Genomic DNA, 16,004 nt, shown 5'->3' on the forward strand with positions numbered 1-16,004 from the left:
CCTTTTTGGGCGTATTTTTTATACGGCGCATAAAAAGATAGACCTTGACCTATCTTTTGCGTGGTACACAGCGAGCTCCTATAGACTACTATGGCAGCTGGAAAAAAGTGATGGGGAGGGAGTTACCCTTTGTACAGCGCCGTAATTAGGCATTAATTGTCATTCCGAGTATTTTATTCCGATCATTGGTTGCCATTGCTTCAGCGTGTTTCCGTGGGGATTTTACATGGTGGGGAGCGTGATATAGGGTGGAATTCACACCTCATTTTTGAAAGTCAACGATGCTTTTTCCTGAGAATAATCTCGCATTGCATCGCTGCCGCCCGCGATTTTCTTGCGCGAATGTCAATAGGAGTTTCTAATGTTGAAATCGCAGCGTACGAAAATCACAAGTTTGTGCGTTGCGGAAAGAAGGAGGCTCGATGGGGAAATATGGGAGATAAAAAAAAATTGTTTTTCACTCCACATCGCAAATGTGAAGGAAACCATTGAAAATCATTGGTTTCGTAATTCTGCATTTTCACTCACTCTCACATCGTGTGAAAAGCGGGCAATTTTATCGCAAGTATGAAGGCACCCTTAGGCTACTCTCACATACTCGCTTTTTACAACTATTAACTCCGCGGTAATTGTGGAACATTGCTCCTATTGATTTCAATGAGGCCTTGCAGACCTGCGTTCGAAAACGCAGTGATTTTTGCGCGCTGTTTGCTCTATTTTCACGCTTTTTAACGCACCTCATCACCCATGACAGTAACCTACGTTTGAAATCGCAGATAAAAATAGTGGCGTTTTGCCGACGCTGTGTGTGAGAGTGGCCTTATAGAATCTTACTTGAATGGGTTTTGCAGCGGAAGGTACGCTCACGCAGTGGAGTCCGCATCAGATTCCCCCTGCGGATACCGCCTCTTAATCCACTAGGTGAACATATCCTAAATCTGGCTATATAATGTATAATTGTTGGTAGCTCTTCCTCCCGACTCCCCCCCCATACACATGTACCCTCGCCAAGGCCAACTTCACTCTGGCACGACCGCAGTATGGTGCCGTGAATCCTGCCCTCGTATTGCGTTCCCCACCATGTGAATTCCCCGTGGATGCGAGGCGTTTTTGTGTCACAACAGCTTCACATTACTTGGGGGAAGAAGTAATCCTCCACCGTGGTGTCAGCCGCGGCAGGAGGATCGTGGAGTTTCTCCCATTGTTTTCAGTGGGAGACCTTGCCTGGCGGGCACTTACAACGTGGCACGATGCTGCCGCCAGCCCCATTGAAACAATGGACGCTGTAATGCGAGACCACAAACAAGATCGAACATGTTGCGATCTGTTTCCCGCATCGCGGTGCAATGCAGAGAAACATCTCTCATGTGCTTAGCTCCGTAAGTCATGCTGCTAAACTCCCTCCCACCTCCCTTCTCCGGCCGCTGTCCTTGGCTCCCATAGAAGTCTATGCAGCGGCCGACATATTCCGGGCAGAAAGTTCCAGGACTATCTTTCCTGCTTGGTGTAAAAGCATCCGGCGCTGTATTCGCTAGCCGGGCACTTTTATGCCGCGGGAATACGCCTGTGTGATCTGATGCATTGGAATCCAATGCATCAGATAGTAGCGTATATCGGCCGGCCGTGAAAACAGCGGACGATATACGATTGTGTGAATAAGCCCTCACCCTGTACAAAGACTACAATAAGCTCCTCAGCTCCCTCTAGTGGCGGCTGCAGGCAGGCAGACTTGTATTTATCTTTAGGTCTCTGAACCGGGTTTGAAGCTCTGATTACCATGATGATATAGTGAAAAAATAAGCAGAAGCTGCAGCCATGGAAGGGAGATTAATGGTAAGGAGAACAGTTTAGGGCAGTTTTTACTTTTCATTTATGCCATCAAGGTCCATTCTGTTTGCAAATTATTTTACCAAGTGTGAAAAAAATCTGTTTGTGCTGATTTTTAAGTTATCCAGATTGATGGAGGATTCTCATAATCCGGAGCCATTGCCAGTGCAGGTGCTCCTTATATCATCTCGCTACTCTGAGCAGAAGGAAAATTGGCACAACGTGTTTCCCGAATACTCAGCCCCATTTAGCAAATTGTAAATATGAAAGCTGTTACTGTCTTGTTTAACAAACATCCTCTCCTCGTTCTTATGGAAACTCATCTTTCCCAGTCACTGAGGCTCCCGCCTACACGCTTTGCCGCCCCCCGTACCGAAGGAAGCCGCCAGGTGCTCACAGATCATATCCTTATCTTAAATGCCGGCACTCGATTACAGCAGCAGCGGATGTTAAGGACGTTATAAGAGCCGCCCTGAACCCAAATACACTCATTGTCATTAACATATATATATATGTTAATGACAATGAGTGTATATATATATATATACACACACACACACACACACACATATATATATACATACACACTCAATGTCAGTAGCATCCCTTCCCTAGAAGTTGTCGGATAGAATGAAGAATTTCTCTGATTGTAACCTTGATACAAGGCCTTATGTCCACTTGCACGCACGCATACCATTGGTGAATCCCGCAGTGGTATCCATGCGTGCCTGCGGCCATGGAGAGGGAGAGAATGTTCCTTACCTCTCCGGGTCTAATTTTTTCTTCAGCACGGCGGATGCATCCGGGGGCTTTGGGAGATGTGCCCAGGGCATATGCAGTGCTCACTTTTTTGTTTTTGCTTTCCCGCGGCACCTCCACAGTGACAGCTGTAGGTGTGCCGCGATGGACATGGCTTCCATTGACTTCAGTGGAAGCTGTCACTGCGGGACCCACAGGAAAATGGAGCATGCTGCAATTTATTTCTATGCATGTGACCCGCATGCTGGGAAAAAAAAAAAATCACATCCGCATGCTTTTACTTGTCGTGCGGATGCTAATGCATCCCTATGGATCTCTCACGCAGGAGACACGTGCGGATTTTATTATTAAAATCCGCACGTGGACATTGGGCCTAAGAAAGTGATTACAATATCAAAGTAAAAGGGTCATTTATTGTGGAAAACCGACCCATTGAAGGAAGGATCTAATACCTTGTTGTACCGCCTCTAGCTTGGATACAAGATGTGATAGGGTGCGTATGGAGGTTCTAGTACCCTGTTGTACCGCCTGTAGCTTGGATACAAAGTGTAATACGGACGGACATGGAAGCTCTAGTACCCCGTTGGGCGCACCACAACTCTAATCACTTGTATATCTGCCTGAGATGGAACTGCATGCCGAGTTTTGCAACAAAATGACAACTTCTTCTAGGAACTGGATTGTTTTAGACAAAGTGTGTACTAAACTATCAGCAGGAACTATCCAGTACTGTTATATCAGTGACTCCACCAGCAGAATTTTGAGCGCAGCTCTGGAGTATAATAGAGCATGTGCTTCTGTTCCTTGGCCATCAGATCTGTTAGGGGTGTGAGTACTGCTTGCATTATTTAGGGTCAAAAAAACTAATTCACAGGGGCAGTTGTCGAACAGTAATCTTGGAGCCCTTCACAGTTTACACTGATGAAAATAAATAATTTTATTATAGAATGCTAAAAAACATATACCACTCTAGGGCAGGGGTCCCCAACTCCAGTCCTCAGGGACCACCAACAGGTCATGTTTTCAGGAAATCCTATAGTAAGAAGACCTGTGGCAATGTCTGAGGCACTGACAATAATTACATGACCTGTGCAACACTGAGGAAATTCTGAAAACATGACCTGTTGGTGGTCCTTGAGGACTGGAGTTGGGGAACCCTGTTCTAGGGCACACCTGACATAGAACAAAAACAAAACCAACAACGGGTAGCATGCTAGATGGGTTGGTGGCCAAATTAGATTGTAATTTTGGCGACCAACTCACATATACTCCAAACACAGTTACTATGAGGCCGTGTACTAATGCCCCCAATGGCCAAATAGTGTAAATAGCTCTCCCTAAATTAATAGGCTCAATATGGATGTTAGTAGCCTATTATGTACCAGGAATATTTGTCAAGGTGACAGTGGGGAATTCACAAAGCCACCTCGTAATAGTGTGGTACTGGAATTAGTGGGAGCGTGTAAGACCTAGTAAATAAAGATGTACAAGGGTCCTATTTGTTATTACACTAAATGTAAGTTCGGGTTTGGTTCCCTTTATAGGATTGATTCTCCTATTTACTTTACATGTGAATTAGGGTTTCATTCCCTTTTATAGAATAAATTCTTCAACAGGTTTCCCCGTGAATGCCACGGATCATCAGGAAGTGAGTATTTCAGGAATGCACCAAAAGAAGCATAACATGCTACCCACGAGAGGCAGATCGTGTGGTCAGTGATATAAGCATGCAGATTAGCGAGGATAAACTGACCATACAATAGGGGAGCATATAGGGTAGAGGGTTAATATATGTGTTAGCGGTTGAGCAGAGGCAGCAGCGTGTGAGCGGTTGCGCAGAGGCGGGAGCGTGTGAGCGGTTGCGCAGAGGCGGGAGCGTGTGAGCGGAGTGTGAACAAGTCTATCTTCACTACTTCCACAAGTAAATTGTAGATCCCCATTAGAATGAGCTCCATGCCTGGCAATGTCATCCAGTGTTCTACTTGTGCAATGTATGCGGTCCTTGATCAGCCGATCGAGGGTGCATACTGTTGCGCAAGATGCGTGCACGTCGCACATTTAGAAGCCCAAATCCTGGATCTAAATGAGCAACTGGCAACACTGAGAGCCATTGACAACATGGAAAGGAGTTTGCTGCTCACTGAGCAGGCACTCGCTGGGGTAGAGGCGGGGGCGGATGGTAGTACAGAAGAGCAGCGGGAGCAGGCAAGAAGCTGGGTGACAGAAAGAAGGAGGGGTTGAGGGAAAAGAACAAGGGAGGCTAGTCCTGAACTGGCACAACCCAACAAGTTTGCAAAGTTGGCAGATGAGGGGGATGCCATTACAGAGCCAGCACCGCTGCAGCACGACATGCCCTCTGAACGCCAGGGAGATGACTGCTGCAGTGAGACGGGGAGCGCAGGGCATGCTAGACAGGTCCTAGTGGTGGGGGACTCAATTATAAGGGGGACAGATAGGGCAATCTGCCATAAAGACCGGGTTCGTCGAACGGTGTGTTGTCTTCCTGGCGCTCGAGTTCGACACATCGCGGATCGGATTGACAGATTACTGGGAGGGGCTGGTGAGGATCCAGCGGTCATGGTGCACGTTGGCACTAATGAACAAATTAGAGGTCGATGGAGGGCCCTCAAAAATGATTTCAGGGACTTAGGATCCAAGCTTAGGGCGCGGACCTCCAGGGTAGTTTTCTCGGAAATACTACCTGCACCTAAAGCCACACTAGAAAGGCAGCAGGATCTTAGGGAGGTAAACAAGTGGCTTTGAAGTTGGTGTAAGAAGGAGGGATTTGGGTTCCTGGAGAACTGGGCTGACTTTGCTGTCGGCTACAGGCTCTACCGTAGGGACGGGCTGCATCTTAATGGGGAGGGTGCAGCTGTGCTGGGGGAAAAGATGGCTAGAAGGCTGGAGCAGTGTTTAAACTAGGGACTGGGGGGAGGGCAAAATGAGAAATAGTGGGGTAGCCAGTGTAGCTAGCGACCCGGGTCTAAGCAAGGGGAATGGGGGTCGAGCAGGGGGTGGGGTTAGTACAGTTAGAACTGTTAGATCAGCCATTAGTACGAGTAGCAACAAAACGAATTTAAAGAACAAAAAAACGATATAAATTGTATGACCACGAATGCAAGAAGTCTGATCGGTAAAGTGGGTGAGCTTGAAGCGAGAATGAATGATGAAAATTATGATATAGTCGGAATAACGGAAACATGGCTTGATGATAAGTGCAATTGGGTGGCGAATTTACAGGGGTACAATCTCTTTAGAAGAGACCGAAAGAACCAGAAAGGGGGAGGGGTATGTCTGTACGTTAAATTGTACTTAAAGCCGAGGCTGCGGGAGGATATAGGAGTAGGAGAAAAACAGGTGGAATCTCTGTGGGTAGAAATAAAGGGAGGAAAAAAATAACAAAATTCTGATAGGGGTTTGCTATAGACCACCAAAAGTAGCAGAAGAAACTGAAAACTTACTACTAAGGCAGATAGAAGAGGTGTCAAACCGCAATGAAGTAATTATCATAGGGGATTTAAATTATCCAGACATAACATGGGAGAACGAAACCTGCAAATCTCACAGGGGTGAAAAGTTCTTGACAGTAATTAAAGACAATTACCTGAACCAACTTGTGCAGGAACCAATGAGAGGGAGGGCCATTCTGGACCTAGTACTAACTAACAAACCGGACCGAATAAAGGGGGTATAGGTTGAGGGGCACTTGGGGAACAGTGACCACAATATAATCAATTTCCAGATGGCATTCAATAAGAAGCCTTATCAGGGAGTGACAAACAAACTAAACTTTGGTAAAGCAAAATTTGATCAGCTCAGAGCTACTATCGGTAACATTAAATGGGACAACACCCTCAAAAATAACAGTACAGAGGACAAATGGCAGTTCATTCCCTTTAAAAATAAAAGAATCTCAACTAAAAGGAAACCAATGTGGCTCAACAAGACGGTAAGAGGGGCTATAAACGAAAAAAAGAAAGCGTTCAAACTACTAAAGCAAGAAGGTAGCGAAGAAGCGCTAAAATTGTTCAGGAAAAAAAACAAAAAATATGCAAAGATAGGATCAAAATTGCCAAGGAGGAGGCAGAAAGACTGATCGCCAAAGAGAGCAAAAACAACCCGAAACTATTTTTCAACTATATTAACAGCAAAAGGATTTGCAGGGAGAGCACTGTCCCTTTAACAAATAATGCAGGGGAAATCATTGAAGATGATGGGAGGGAAGGCAAATCTATTAAATAGTTTCTTTTCAAGCGTATTCACAAATGAAAAGGAAATGCCACACGAGATGCAGGGGAATAAAATGAACCCCTCACAAAATATGTCATACTTAACGCAAAAGGAAGTGCTGAACCGATTGAAGAAGATTAAAATCGATAAATCGCCAGGCCCAGATGGAATACACCCAAGGATACTAAGGGAACTAAGTGATGAGATAGCTAGGCCGCTATATCTAATATTTCTAGACACTATCAAGACCAGCATTGTACTATTGGATTGGCGCATTGCCAACGTGGTTCCAATTTACAAAAAGGGGACCAAAAGTGAGCCTGGTAACTACAGGCCAGTAAGTCTCACTTCAGTAACGGGAAAAATTTTTGAGGGGATTCTGAGAGACGCCATCGATGAGTACCTCAAGGACAACAAGGGAATAACTCCTCACCAGCATGGGTTCATGAAGGGTCGCTCATGTCAGACAAATCTAATCAGTTTCTACGATGAAGTAAGCTCTAGGCTGGACCTGGGAGAATCTATTGATCTCGTATATCTGGACTTCTCTAAAGCATTTGACACCGTGCCACATAATAGGCTAATATACAAAATGAGACAGCTCGGATTGGGTGAAAACGTATGTGATTGGGTAAAGAATTGGCTCAATGACAGAAAGCAAAGGGTGGTAATAAATGGTTCATATTCTGATTGGGCCACAGTCACTAGTGGGGTGCCACAGGGTTCAGTATTAGGCCCCATTCTGTTCAATATATTTATCAACGACCTGATAGAGGGGCTGCACAGCAAAATTTCAATATTTGCAGATGAAACAAAATTATACAATATAATTAATGCAACGGAGGATAATGTACGGCTACAAACGGACCTGGATAAGCTGGGGGCTTGGGCAGAAAAATGGCAAATGAAGTTCAATGTTGATAAATGTAAAGTTATGCACATGGGCAGCAAAAACGGATATTACCAATATACACTTAATGGGGTACTGCTAGGGAAAAGCGATATGGAAAAAGACCTGGGGGTACTAGTGGATTGTAGACTAAACTGGAGTAACCAATGCCAATCAGCTGCTGCAAAGGCAAATAAAGTCTTGTGGTGCATTAAAAGAGGTATAGGGGCGAAGGACGAGAACATTATCCTTCCATTATATAAGGCACTAGTCAGGCCCCACATGGAATACTGCGCACAGTTCTGGTCACCGGTGCTCAGGAAAGATGTTACAGTACTGGAGGGGGCTCAAAGAAGAGCGACTAAACTAATACATGGAATGACGGGACTAAAATACCCAGAGAGGCTATCCAAATTGGGATTATTTACTCTAAAAAAAAGAAGGCTAAGCGGCGACCAAATAACTATAAATACATGAGGGGACAATACAAGGATCTTTCCCAGGATCTGTTTATACCCAGGACTACGACGGTATCAAGAGGGCATCCGCTACGTTTAGAGGAAAGCAGGTTTCATCACCAACATAGAAAAGGGTTCTTTACTGTAAGAGCAGTTAGACTGTGGAACTCTCTACCGGAGGAAGTGGTGATAGCAAAATCCATAAAAGAGTTTAAAAGGGGACTTGATGTCTTTCTGGAGAGGAAGGATATTATTGGTTATAAATCTTAGGTTAATTGTTAATCCGGGTATACAGGCAGGTAGGAACTATTAGGGGTTGATCCAGGGATTAGTCTGATTGCCATTAGGGAGTCGGGAAGGAATTGTTTCCCCAAAAGGGCTAATTGGCTTCTGCTCTTGGGGTTTTTTGCCTTCCTCTGGATCAACAACAACACAGGAGGATAAACAGGCTGGACTAGATGGACATTGTCTTCATTCGGCCTTACGAACTATGTTACTATGTATATACCATAGAGGGAGTATACTATGTCAGCCCAGTATTGTATAACACAAGCACATGGGTGCATAAGTGTCAGACTGTGCATAGTATTATGGAGGGCTATTGGGTGGATTCACCAGGGTTTTGTATCCCCTGCTCAATCAGAAAAAATATATATGTCTCTGGGGTTCTTAAGCGACACAAAAAATTGGAGCTATGTCGCTCGTCGTAGATCTTTTTGACAGGGCAGTAGCCCCTAGATATGCTCACAAACAATGCCGGAAAGTGACGCCTTAATGTCCCACAAACAGTTGGAGCAATAAACCACAGACTCATAGGGGGTGTAGTCATCAGGAGCCCAATTGCATATAGCGTAGATATGCTGCTCGCAAGAGTGCTAGCACCCACTCTAGAGGTAAAGCGTTCTGTAGCTACTATTTCACTTAAGCCATTACTATAAGACCCCCCATACCCTCTTTTGCCCAGCTCAAGATGAAAATACCGTATATACCGCCGTATAAGACGACTGGGCGTATAAGACGACCCCCAACTTTTGCAGTTAAAATATAAAGTTTGAGATATACTCGCCGTATAAGACCCTCTTCCCACAGCGTGCACCAATCAGGTGGCTCTAATCAGCAGCGCTGCTTAACCTAAGCAGAAAGTGCTAATATGCGGTCCCTCCACTCCTGTCATCCAGCAACCTCTGATAGCTTCCCGCCCGTCCCGCCCATCACAAGTTCCACAAAGACCCCGGGGAGACTCACCATCCAGTCAGCATCGCCTGCGCTTCCTTGCCGCGGTGTTTTCGCTCTCAGCGGGGCCCCACAGAGCAGAGAGTCCAGCTGTCAAGAGACTACAGGCGAGGGGCGGGGATGAGGAGGCTGCCGGCGCACACAAGTCAGCAGAGGTCCTCCGCGGCAACATCAGGGGGGGCTGTCTGTCATTCTCGTGCCCGAGCCGGCTCCTTACAGCATGGTAAGTTCTGCCGTACGGCGACCGCAGATTCTACTGTAGCTTTTAGTACAGGAAGTTTTAGTACTCGCCGTATAAGACGACCCCCGACTTTTGCAAAGATTTTGCTGGGCTCAAAAGTCGTCTTATACGGCGGTATATACGGTAACAAAGTGCTCATAGCCCTGATGGTGGACATAGAGCATTACCTGCCTCATGTTGTCCAAAGGTATTTAAGGTGTTCCAGCCCCACCCCTGGGTGGAACTCAAGATAAGGTTCCTCCTCTAATTAACAGTGTAAACTGGTAAAAACAATGATCAATATTATCATATTTGACATTATCATGTTGACCTTACTCAAGCCGATTAACATAATCATGTCCTGTCTGGCAAATTAGTGTATTCGCATCTTCGGTGGGTAAATACTTTTCCATTAAGGACAAGAAATAGGCAAAAGAATTGGGCCTAAGGCCTCCTTCCCACGAACAGATTTCCGCCGCGTAATTCCCGGCGGAAATCCGCTGCGTTGCCCGCAGCTATTAGGTTCTATTGAACCTAATAGCTCAGTGCTCACGGTGCGGAATTCCACCGCGGAATTCCGCACCGTGAATTCACCCGTCCTCACCCGCGACATGCTCTATTTGCCGCGGGTGTACGCGCAGACGGCTTCCATTGCAGTCAGTGGAAGCTGTCCGTTCATGCTATCTTCCGCTGTAGCACAGCAGAAGATAGCGTGAAAACGCTTCCCCGCCCACCGCCGGCACGTCATATTACACGGCCGGCCGCGTCATGTGACGCGGTGGGCGTGTCACATGCGGCGGAGGTGGGCGGGGGAAGCGTCATGCGGGAGCGAGGACGCCGGATCCGCAGGTAAGTATGGGGTCTCCTGGGCGGCGCCGTGACGGGCTCCGCCGCGGAATTTCGCGGCGGAGCCCGTCATGGCCGCGTGCAGCCGGCCTAACAGTACAGGATCTTCCAGGACTCCGTATCCTAGAAAGCCTAGAAAATGAAAACGAGGTTCAACAACAATATATGGAATTAAAACGACCAAATAAAACAAACCCTCCACAAATACACTGCCCAGAAATCGAAATATTCAAGGAACTTGTCCTGAGAGAGCTTAAAGAACTCCATCCCCAAAAAGGAGTTCCAAGCAATATGACCCCGGCCGAACTCAAAGCATTAAAAGGGCTAGAAAGCAATGATAGTATCACTATAAAAATGTCCGACAAGGGAGGCAACATAGTGATTCTGGATAACTTACAATACATCAATATGTGCACTTCCATTTTGCAAGATAAGGACACATATAAAATTTTGAAGGCCAATCCGACATCTATGTTCCTTCAAGCATTACAAACTCTCCTCGCTGAAGGTATGAGAAATGGTTGCGTTAATGAGGCGGAATTAAAATTCTTAACCCCTCATAGCCCAAGAACGGCAACTTTCTATACATTACCTAAAGTCCATAAGGGATTAGAACCCCTTAAAGGTCGTCCGATCGTTTCTAGGTAATGTAACCGAAAATGCGAGTGTATACATAGACGAAGTTCTCCCGTTCGTGACAGCACTTCCCTCCTACATCAGGGACACGATGGACCTCCTTAGACACCTGGAGGGTATTCACGTACCCCAAGGCATGCTGATTGCCACCCTGGATGTGGAAGCGCTCTACAGCTCTATACCACACCAGGGTGGCCTCCAAGCTGCCAGTCACTTTCTGTCCCAAAGGGGTTTATAGTATAAACCACAGAGCCAATTTGTGTTGGACCTTCTCAAATTTGTGCTGACCCACAACTATTTCATCTTCAACGCTGAGTACTTCCACCAGCTCAGGGGGACGGCGATGGGGAGATCATGTGCCCTATCGTACGCCAATCTCTACCTGGGCTGGTGGGAGGAAAAGGTTGTCTTCAGCGAGGAGTATACTATATGGTCGCGATGTATCTTAAAGGGGTTGTCTCGCGAAACCAAGTGGATGTATACACTTCCGTATGGCCATATTAATGCACTTTGTAATGTACATCGTGCATTAAATATGAGCCATACAGAAGTTATTCCACTTACCTGTTCCGTTGCTAGCGTCCCCGTCTCCATGGTTCCGTCTAAATTCGCTGGCAGCTTGCTTTTTTAGACGCGCTTGCGCAGTCCGGTCTTCTCCTTTCAGCACGAGCCGCTTCAGTGTGCTCCCCACTACAGCTCTTCTGCGCATGCGCAGACGAGCTGTCACTGCTCGGGAGCGCGCTGGAGCGGCCATTCTGTACCATCCTCTGTTAGAGGAAGGTGCAGAAACTGGAGCTGCCGTCCCGAGAAGCCGCCCAGGTGTCCAGCTGTCCCGAGAAGCCGCCCAGGTAAGTGATGGGTCAGGGGTGATGTTCACTGACAGGTGAAGGCCCCGGAGCCCAGCGCTGGGCTCCGGAACCTAGCGCTAGGCTCCGGAACCTAGCGCTGGGCTCCGGGGCCTTCACCTGGGCTCCGGAACCTAGCGCTAGGCTCCGGAACCTAGCGCTGGGCTCCGGGGCCTTCAACTGGGCTCCGGAACCTAGCGCTAGGCTCCGGAACCTAGCGCTGGGCTCCGGGGCCTTCACCTGGGCTCCGGGGCCTTCACCTGGGCTGAGGGTCTAGCGCTGGGGAGCCGGGAGCGTAGCGCTGGGGAGCCGGGAGCGTAGCGCTGGGGAGCCGGGGGCTAGCGCCGGTTACCTGCTGCCTGGCGGTGGGTGACTGGTCGGCGGCTGCGGGGCGTCTGGTTGCCATGGAGACACAGCTGGTAGCGTCTCGGGAGCGCGCACGTCGGGCTGCAGCAAGCGAAGGGAAAAGAGATGGCGGCCATCTTGGGGAAACTTTTATAAGTTGCTGAAACGCTGGAACGGTAAGTACAAACCAGCTAGAAAAGTCATTTACAGGGGGGCTTAGTAATGTATGCTTAATTAGGGGGACTGGGCAAAAAAAAAAATTCACTGCTTCCTCCAGACATCTCCTTTAACCTGCGAGCAGCATATCTACGCTATATGCAATTGGGCTCCTGATGACTACACCCCCTATGAGTCTCTCTGTGGTTTATTGCTCCAACTGTTTGTGGGACATTAGGGCGTCACTTTCCCGCATCGTTTGCAAGCATATCTAGGGGATACTGCCCTGTCAAAAAGATCTACAACGAGCGACATAGCTCCAATTTTTTGTGTCGCTTAAGAACCCCAGAGACATATATATTTTTTCTAATTGAGCAGGGGATACAAAACCCTGGTGAATCCACCCAATAGCCCTTCATAATACTATGCACAGCCTGACACTTATGCACCCATGTGCTTGTGTTATACAATACTGGGCTGACATAGTATACTCCCTCTATGGTATATATTAACCCTCTACCCTATATGCTCCCCTATTGTATGGTCAGTTTATCCTCGCTAAGCTGCATGCTTATATCACTGACCACACGATCTGCCTCTCGTGGGTAGCATTTTATGCTTCTTTTGGTGCATTCCTGAAATACTCACTTCCTGATGATCCGTGGCATTCACGGGAAAACGCGTTGAAGAATTTATTCTATAAAAGGGAACGAAACCCTAATTCACATCCAAAGTAAATACGAGAATCAATCCCATAAAGGGAACCAAACCCGAACTTGCATTTAGTGTAATAACAAATAGAACCCTTGTACATCTTTATTTGCTATTGATTTTGGTATAATTGTGGAATATTCTATGATGGATATTGTCTGCCCACCTTGCCCCTTATTGACTTTGGAGTTGGAGATTAATCTGCAGTCTCCCAGCTATATACTGACTAACCAGGAACTATTCTGTATTCAGTGCAGGATGTTGGCTACGGGGACAGAAGTTTCAGACACAAGATTGTAAAGTAATCTAACGTGGAAGCAGAGAATGAGAGCTAGAGGGGTTTCTGACTTATGACATTTACCGTCTATCTACAGGATGGGGGATAAATGTCTGATCGCTGGGGGTCCAACCACTGAGATACCCATCAATCCATAGACCTGCACACCTGAATGCTGCATATGAATGAAGTGTCAGTGCACATGCCCCATTCACTTCTAAGGGACAGGCTCAGATTGATGCGCTCGTCAATCTCCATCAGGGTCTGGCTGGCAAATTTTAGCTCGGGGTGCAAGCACACAACACTGTCCTATGAATAGCAGCCAACCCTAATGCCCAATGTCCACGGGCAAATTTGGAACCCGCGCAGGGCACCTGCGCGGACGATCTGCAATTTAGGCCGCCAATAAGGAGAAATGGGCATCTGCAGCTTTATTAAAGCATGCTGATTTGTTTTGCGGACCTTCTGGTTTGGAAAACAAATCGCAGCATGCTCCATTTCGCTGCAGTTCACGCACGGACGGCTTCCATTGACTTCAATGCAATTGAATTGCGGACAGGCCACAGGTTCCGTGGGAAAGCAGGAGATTTAAAAAGTCTCTACTACGCATGTGCGCCGGCCGGTGCTTCCACACACATCCTCTCTTAACACCCAGAAAGGCAAGCATGGTCCTCAGCCACAGGCAGGGTCAGATTCCACTGTAGGCTCCCACATGCGGAATCCGACCTGTCCATGGACATTAGGCCTAAGGTATGTTTACACATGGTAGATTTTACTGTGGATGTTTTGTAGCAAATCCGTGCCATTTAGTGCGAATTTTGGTGTGATACGCAGCAGATATCATCCCTTCAGTTGAAGAGGCGAAATTGCTGTGGATCCATACAGAAAGGTGCAGATTTGATGCGTATTTGTTGGTGAGGATTTGCTGCATATATATTTCCACAGTGGAAAATCCGCTACATGTGAATGCAGCCATAGCGTGGAAACACACTGTGTGGCTGGCCGCACCCAACCAAACCATGGCCACACAAATTACTGGCAAAGTTAGCAGCCATTGGCCACCACAGTTGGGCGTGGGTTAGTCCTGTGCAGCCAGCTCCAAAATTTCCTTCCACACTTAACTAGACATGAGCAAGCACGCTCGGATACAAGACACAACGATACAACACTAGACATCATGTTTGGCAACCCTTCATTGTCGATTGTATGACCTCAGTAGACAAACTGGTTGACCTTGTACAACTACTGTTGTTGGTTGACCGTGATTGAGACATTTATGTGTGGCGCGTATCCAACTTTTAAAATCTTTTCACAGTAAATCCGAAAACCAACCATCACCACCTCTTGTTCCAGACCTGATGGTGCTTGTTGGAGTTTGGGGAGTGATGGTGCGAGGAGAGCTATATCAACTGCAAAGGCCAAGTCAGTAAACTGTCAGCTATACAACGGCAACTACATTCGGGCCAATTGCTTGATCCATGACGTGGTTGAGCGCTAGGTTGAAAATGAATGGCGACAGCATACAGCCTTGCCGTCACGGTCACCTCTGTTGATGTTGAAGAAATCTATAGCTCCTGTAATGGTTTGAATGCAGCAACTATAGTTGGAGTGCAGTGCATAAAAAAATGCTAATGGGTTAATGAACTGGTTGGGTATGTCGTAGGAGTTGGTGATCTTCCATCAGGCGTTTGGTGGAGGAATTGCTGATGAGAAAGGAGGAAGGTAGGGTGTGGGACCAGCACCCCACCCCATAAAAGAACTGGAGTTGCTAAGTGAATGACAGAAGAATCAAGTCAAACGTAGTAACGGAATGACGAAGAGCATAGTGTTATGACAGTGATAGACCAGAGTCGCCAAATTACAATTTGTCGCTTGAGGTACGGCGCCCCCTTTATTGCTAACTCAGTAAAACAAGTTGGGATAAGCAATGTTTGAACACTATTGGAAAACAATCAATTAGCCCAGCTAATTTACACAAAGTATCAGAAAGTTGCAAAAATGTATTTTCCCAACAACTAAAGGAAGTTGTCCTTGAACTGTTTGAAAACTTTTTCTTATAGGGACGTCCCTGTGAAATGCACTCTGGGGTCATGTCTATGGCAGAATATGTGGGGGGCATCTTTGGGGCTGGTTGCACTCTTATATGACATTTTGCACTGAGCCCACCAGTGTGATATAAGAGCCTTATATGGACTGTATAGATTTAATTACTATGTAACCAAGATGGACTCTACAAAGTGCATTCCAGATGTTCCCCAACTCGGTCAGCTCTGCTACATCTGCCAGTGTGTAATAACCTGTGAAGGGTTAATTCCTGTACATTATACCCTCTCAGCAGTGATGAAAGCCTCCTGACATAACCTGCACCTGTCAGGCCGCCTGTTATTATCTGCGGAGTTGTTACAAGAGCATCTCTACATTGTGCCTCATACCGAGCTGCGTGGAGCTGCTGCATTCACAGGCTCCGCTGCAGGTTGTTATGTACCAGGTGCGAGAAGAAGCCCTCCGGCACTTTATATATCATTAAAGCCAGCATAGAAAACTGATCATACAAGCGCTCTGAAAGGAGCCG

This window comes from Eleutherodactylus coqui, chromosome 3, assembly GCF_035609145.1.
Source record: "Eleutherodactylus coqui strain aEleCoq1 chromosome 3, aEleCoq1.hap1, whole genome shotgun sequence".
NCBI lineage: Eukaryota > Metazoa > Chordata > Amphibia > Anura > Eleutherodactylidae > Eleutherodactylus > Eleutherodactylus coqui.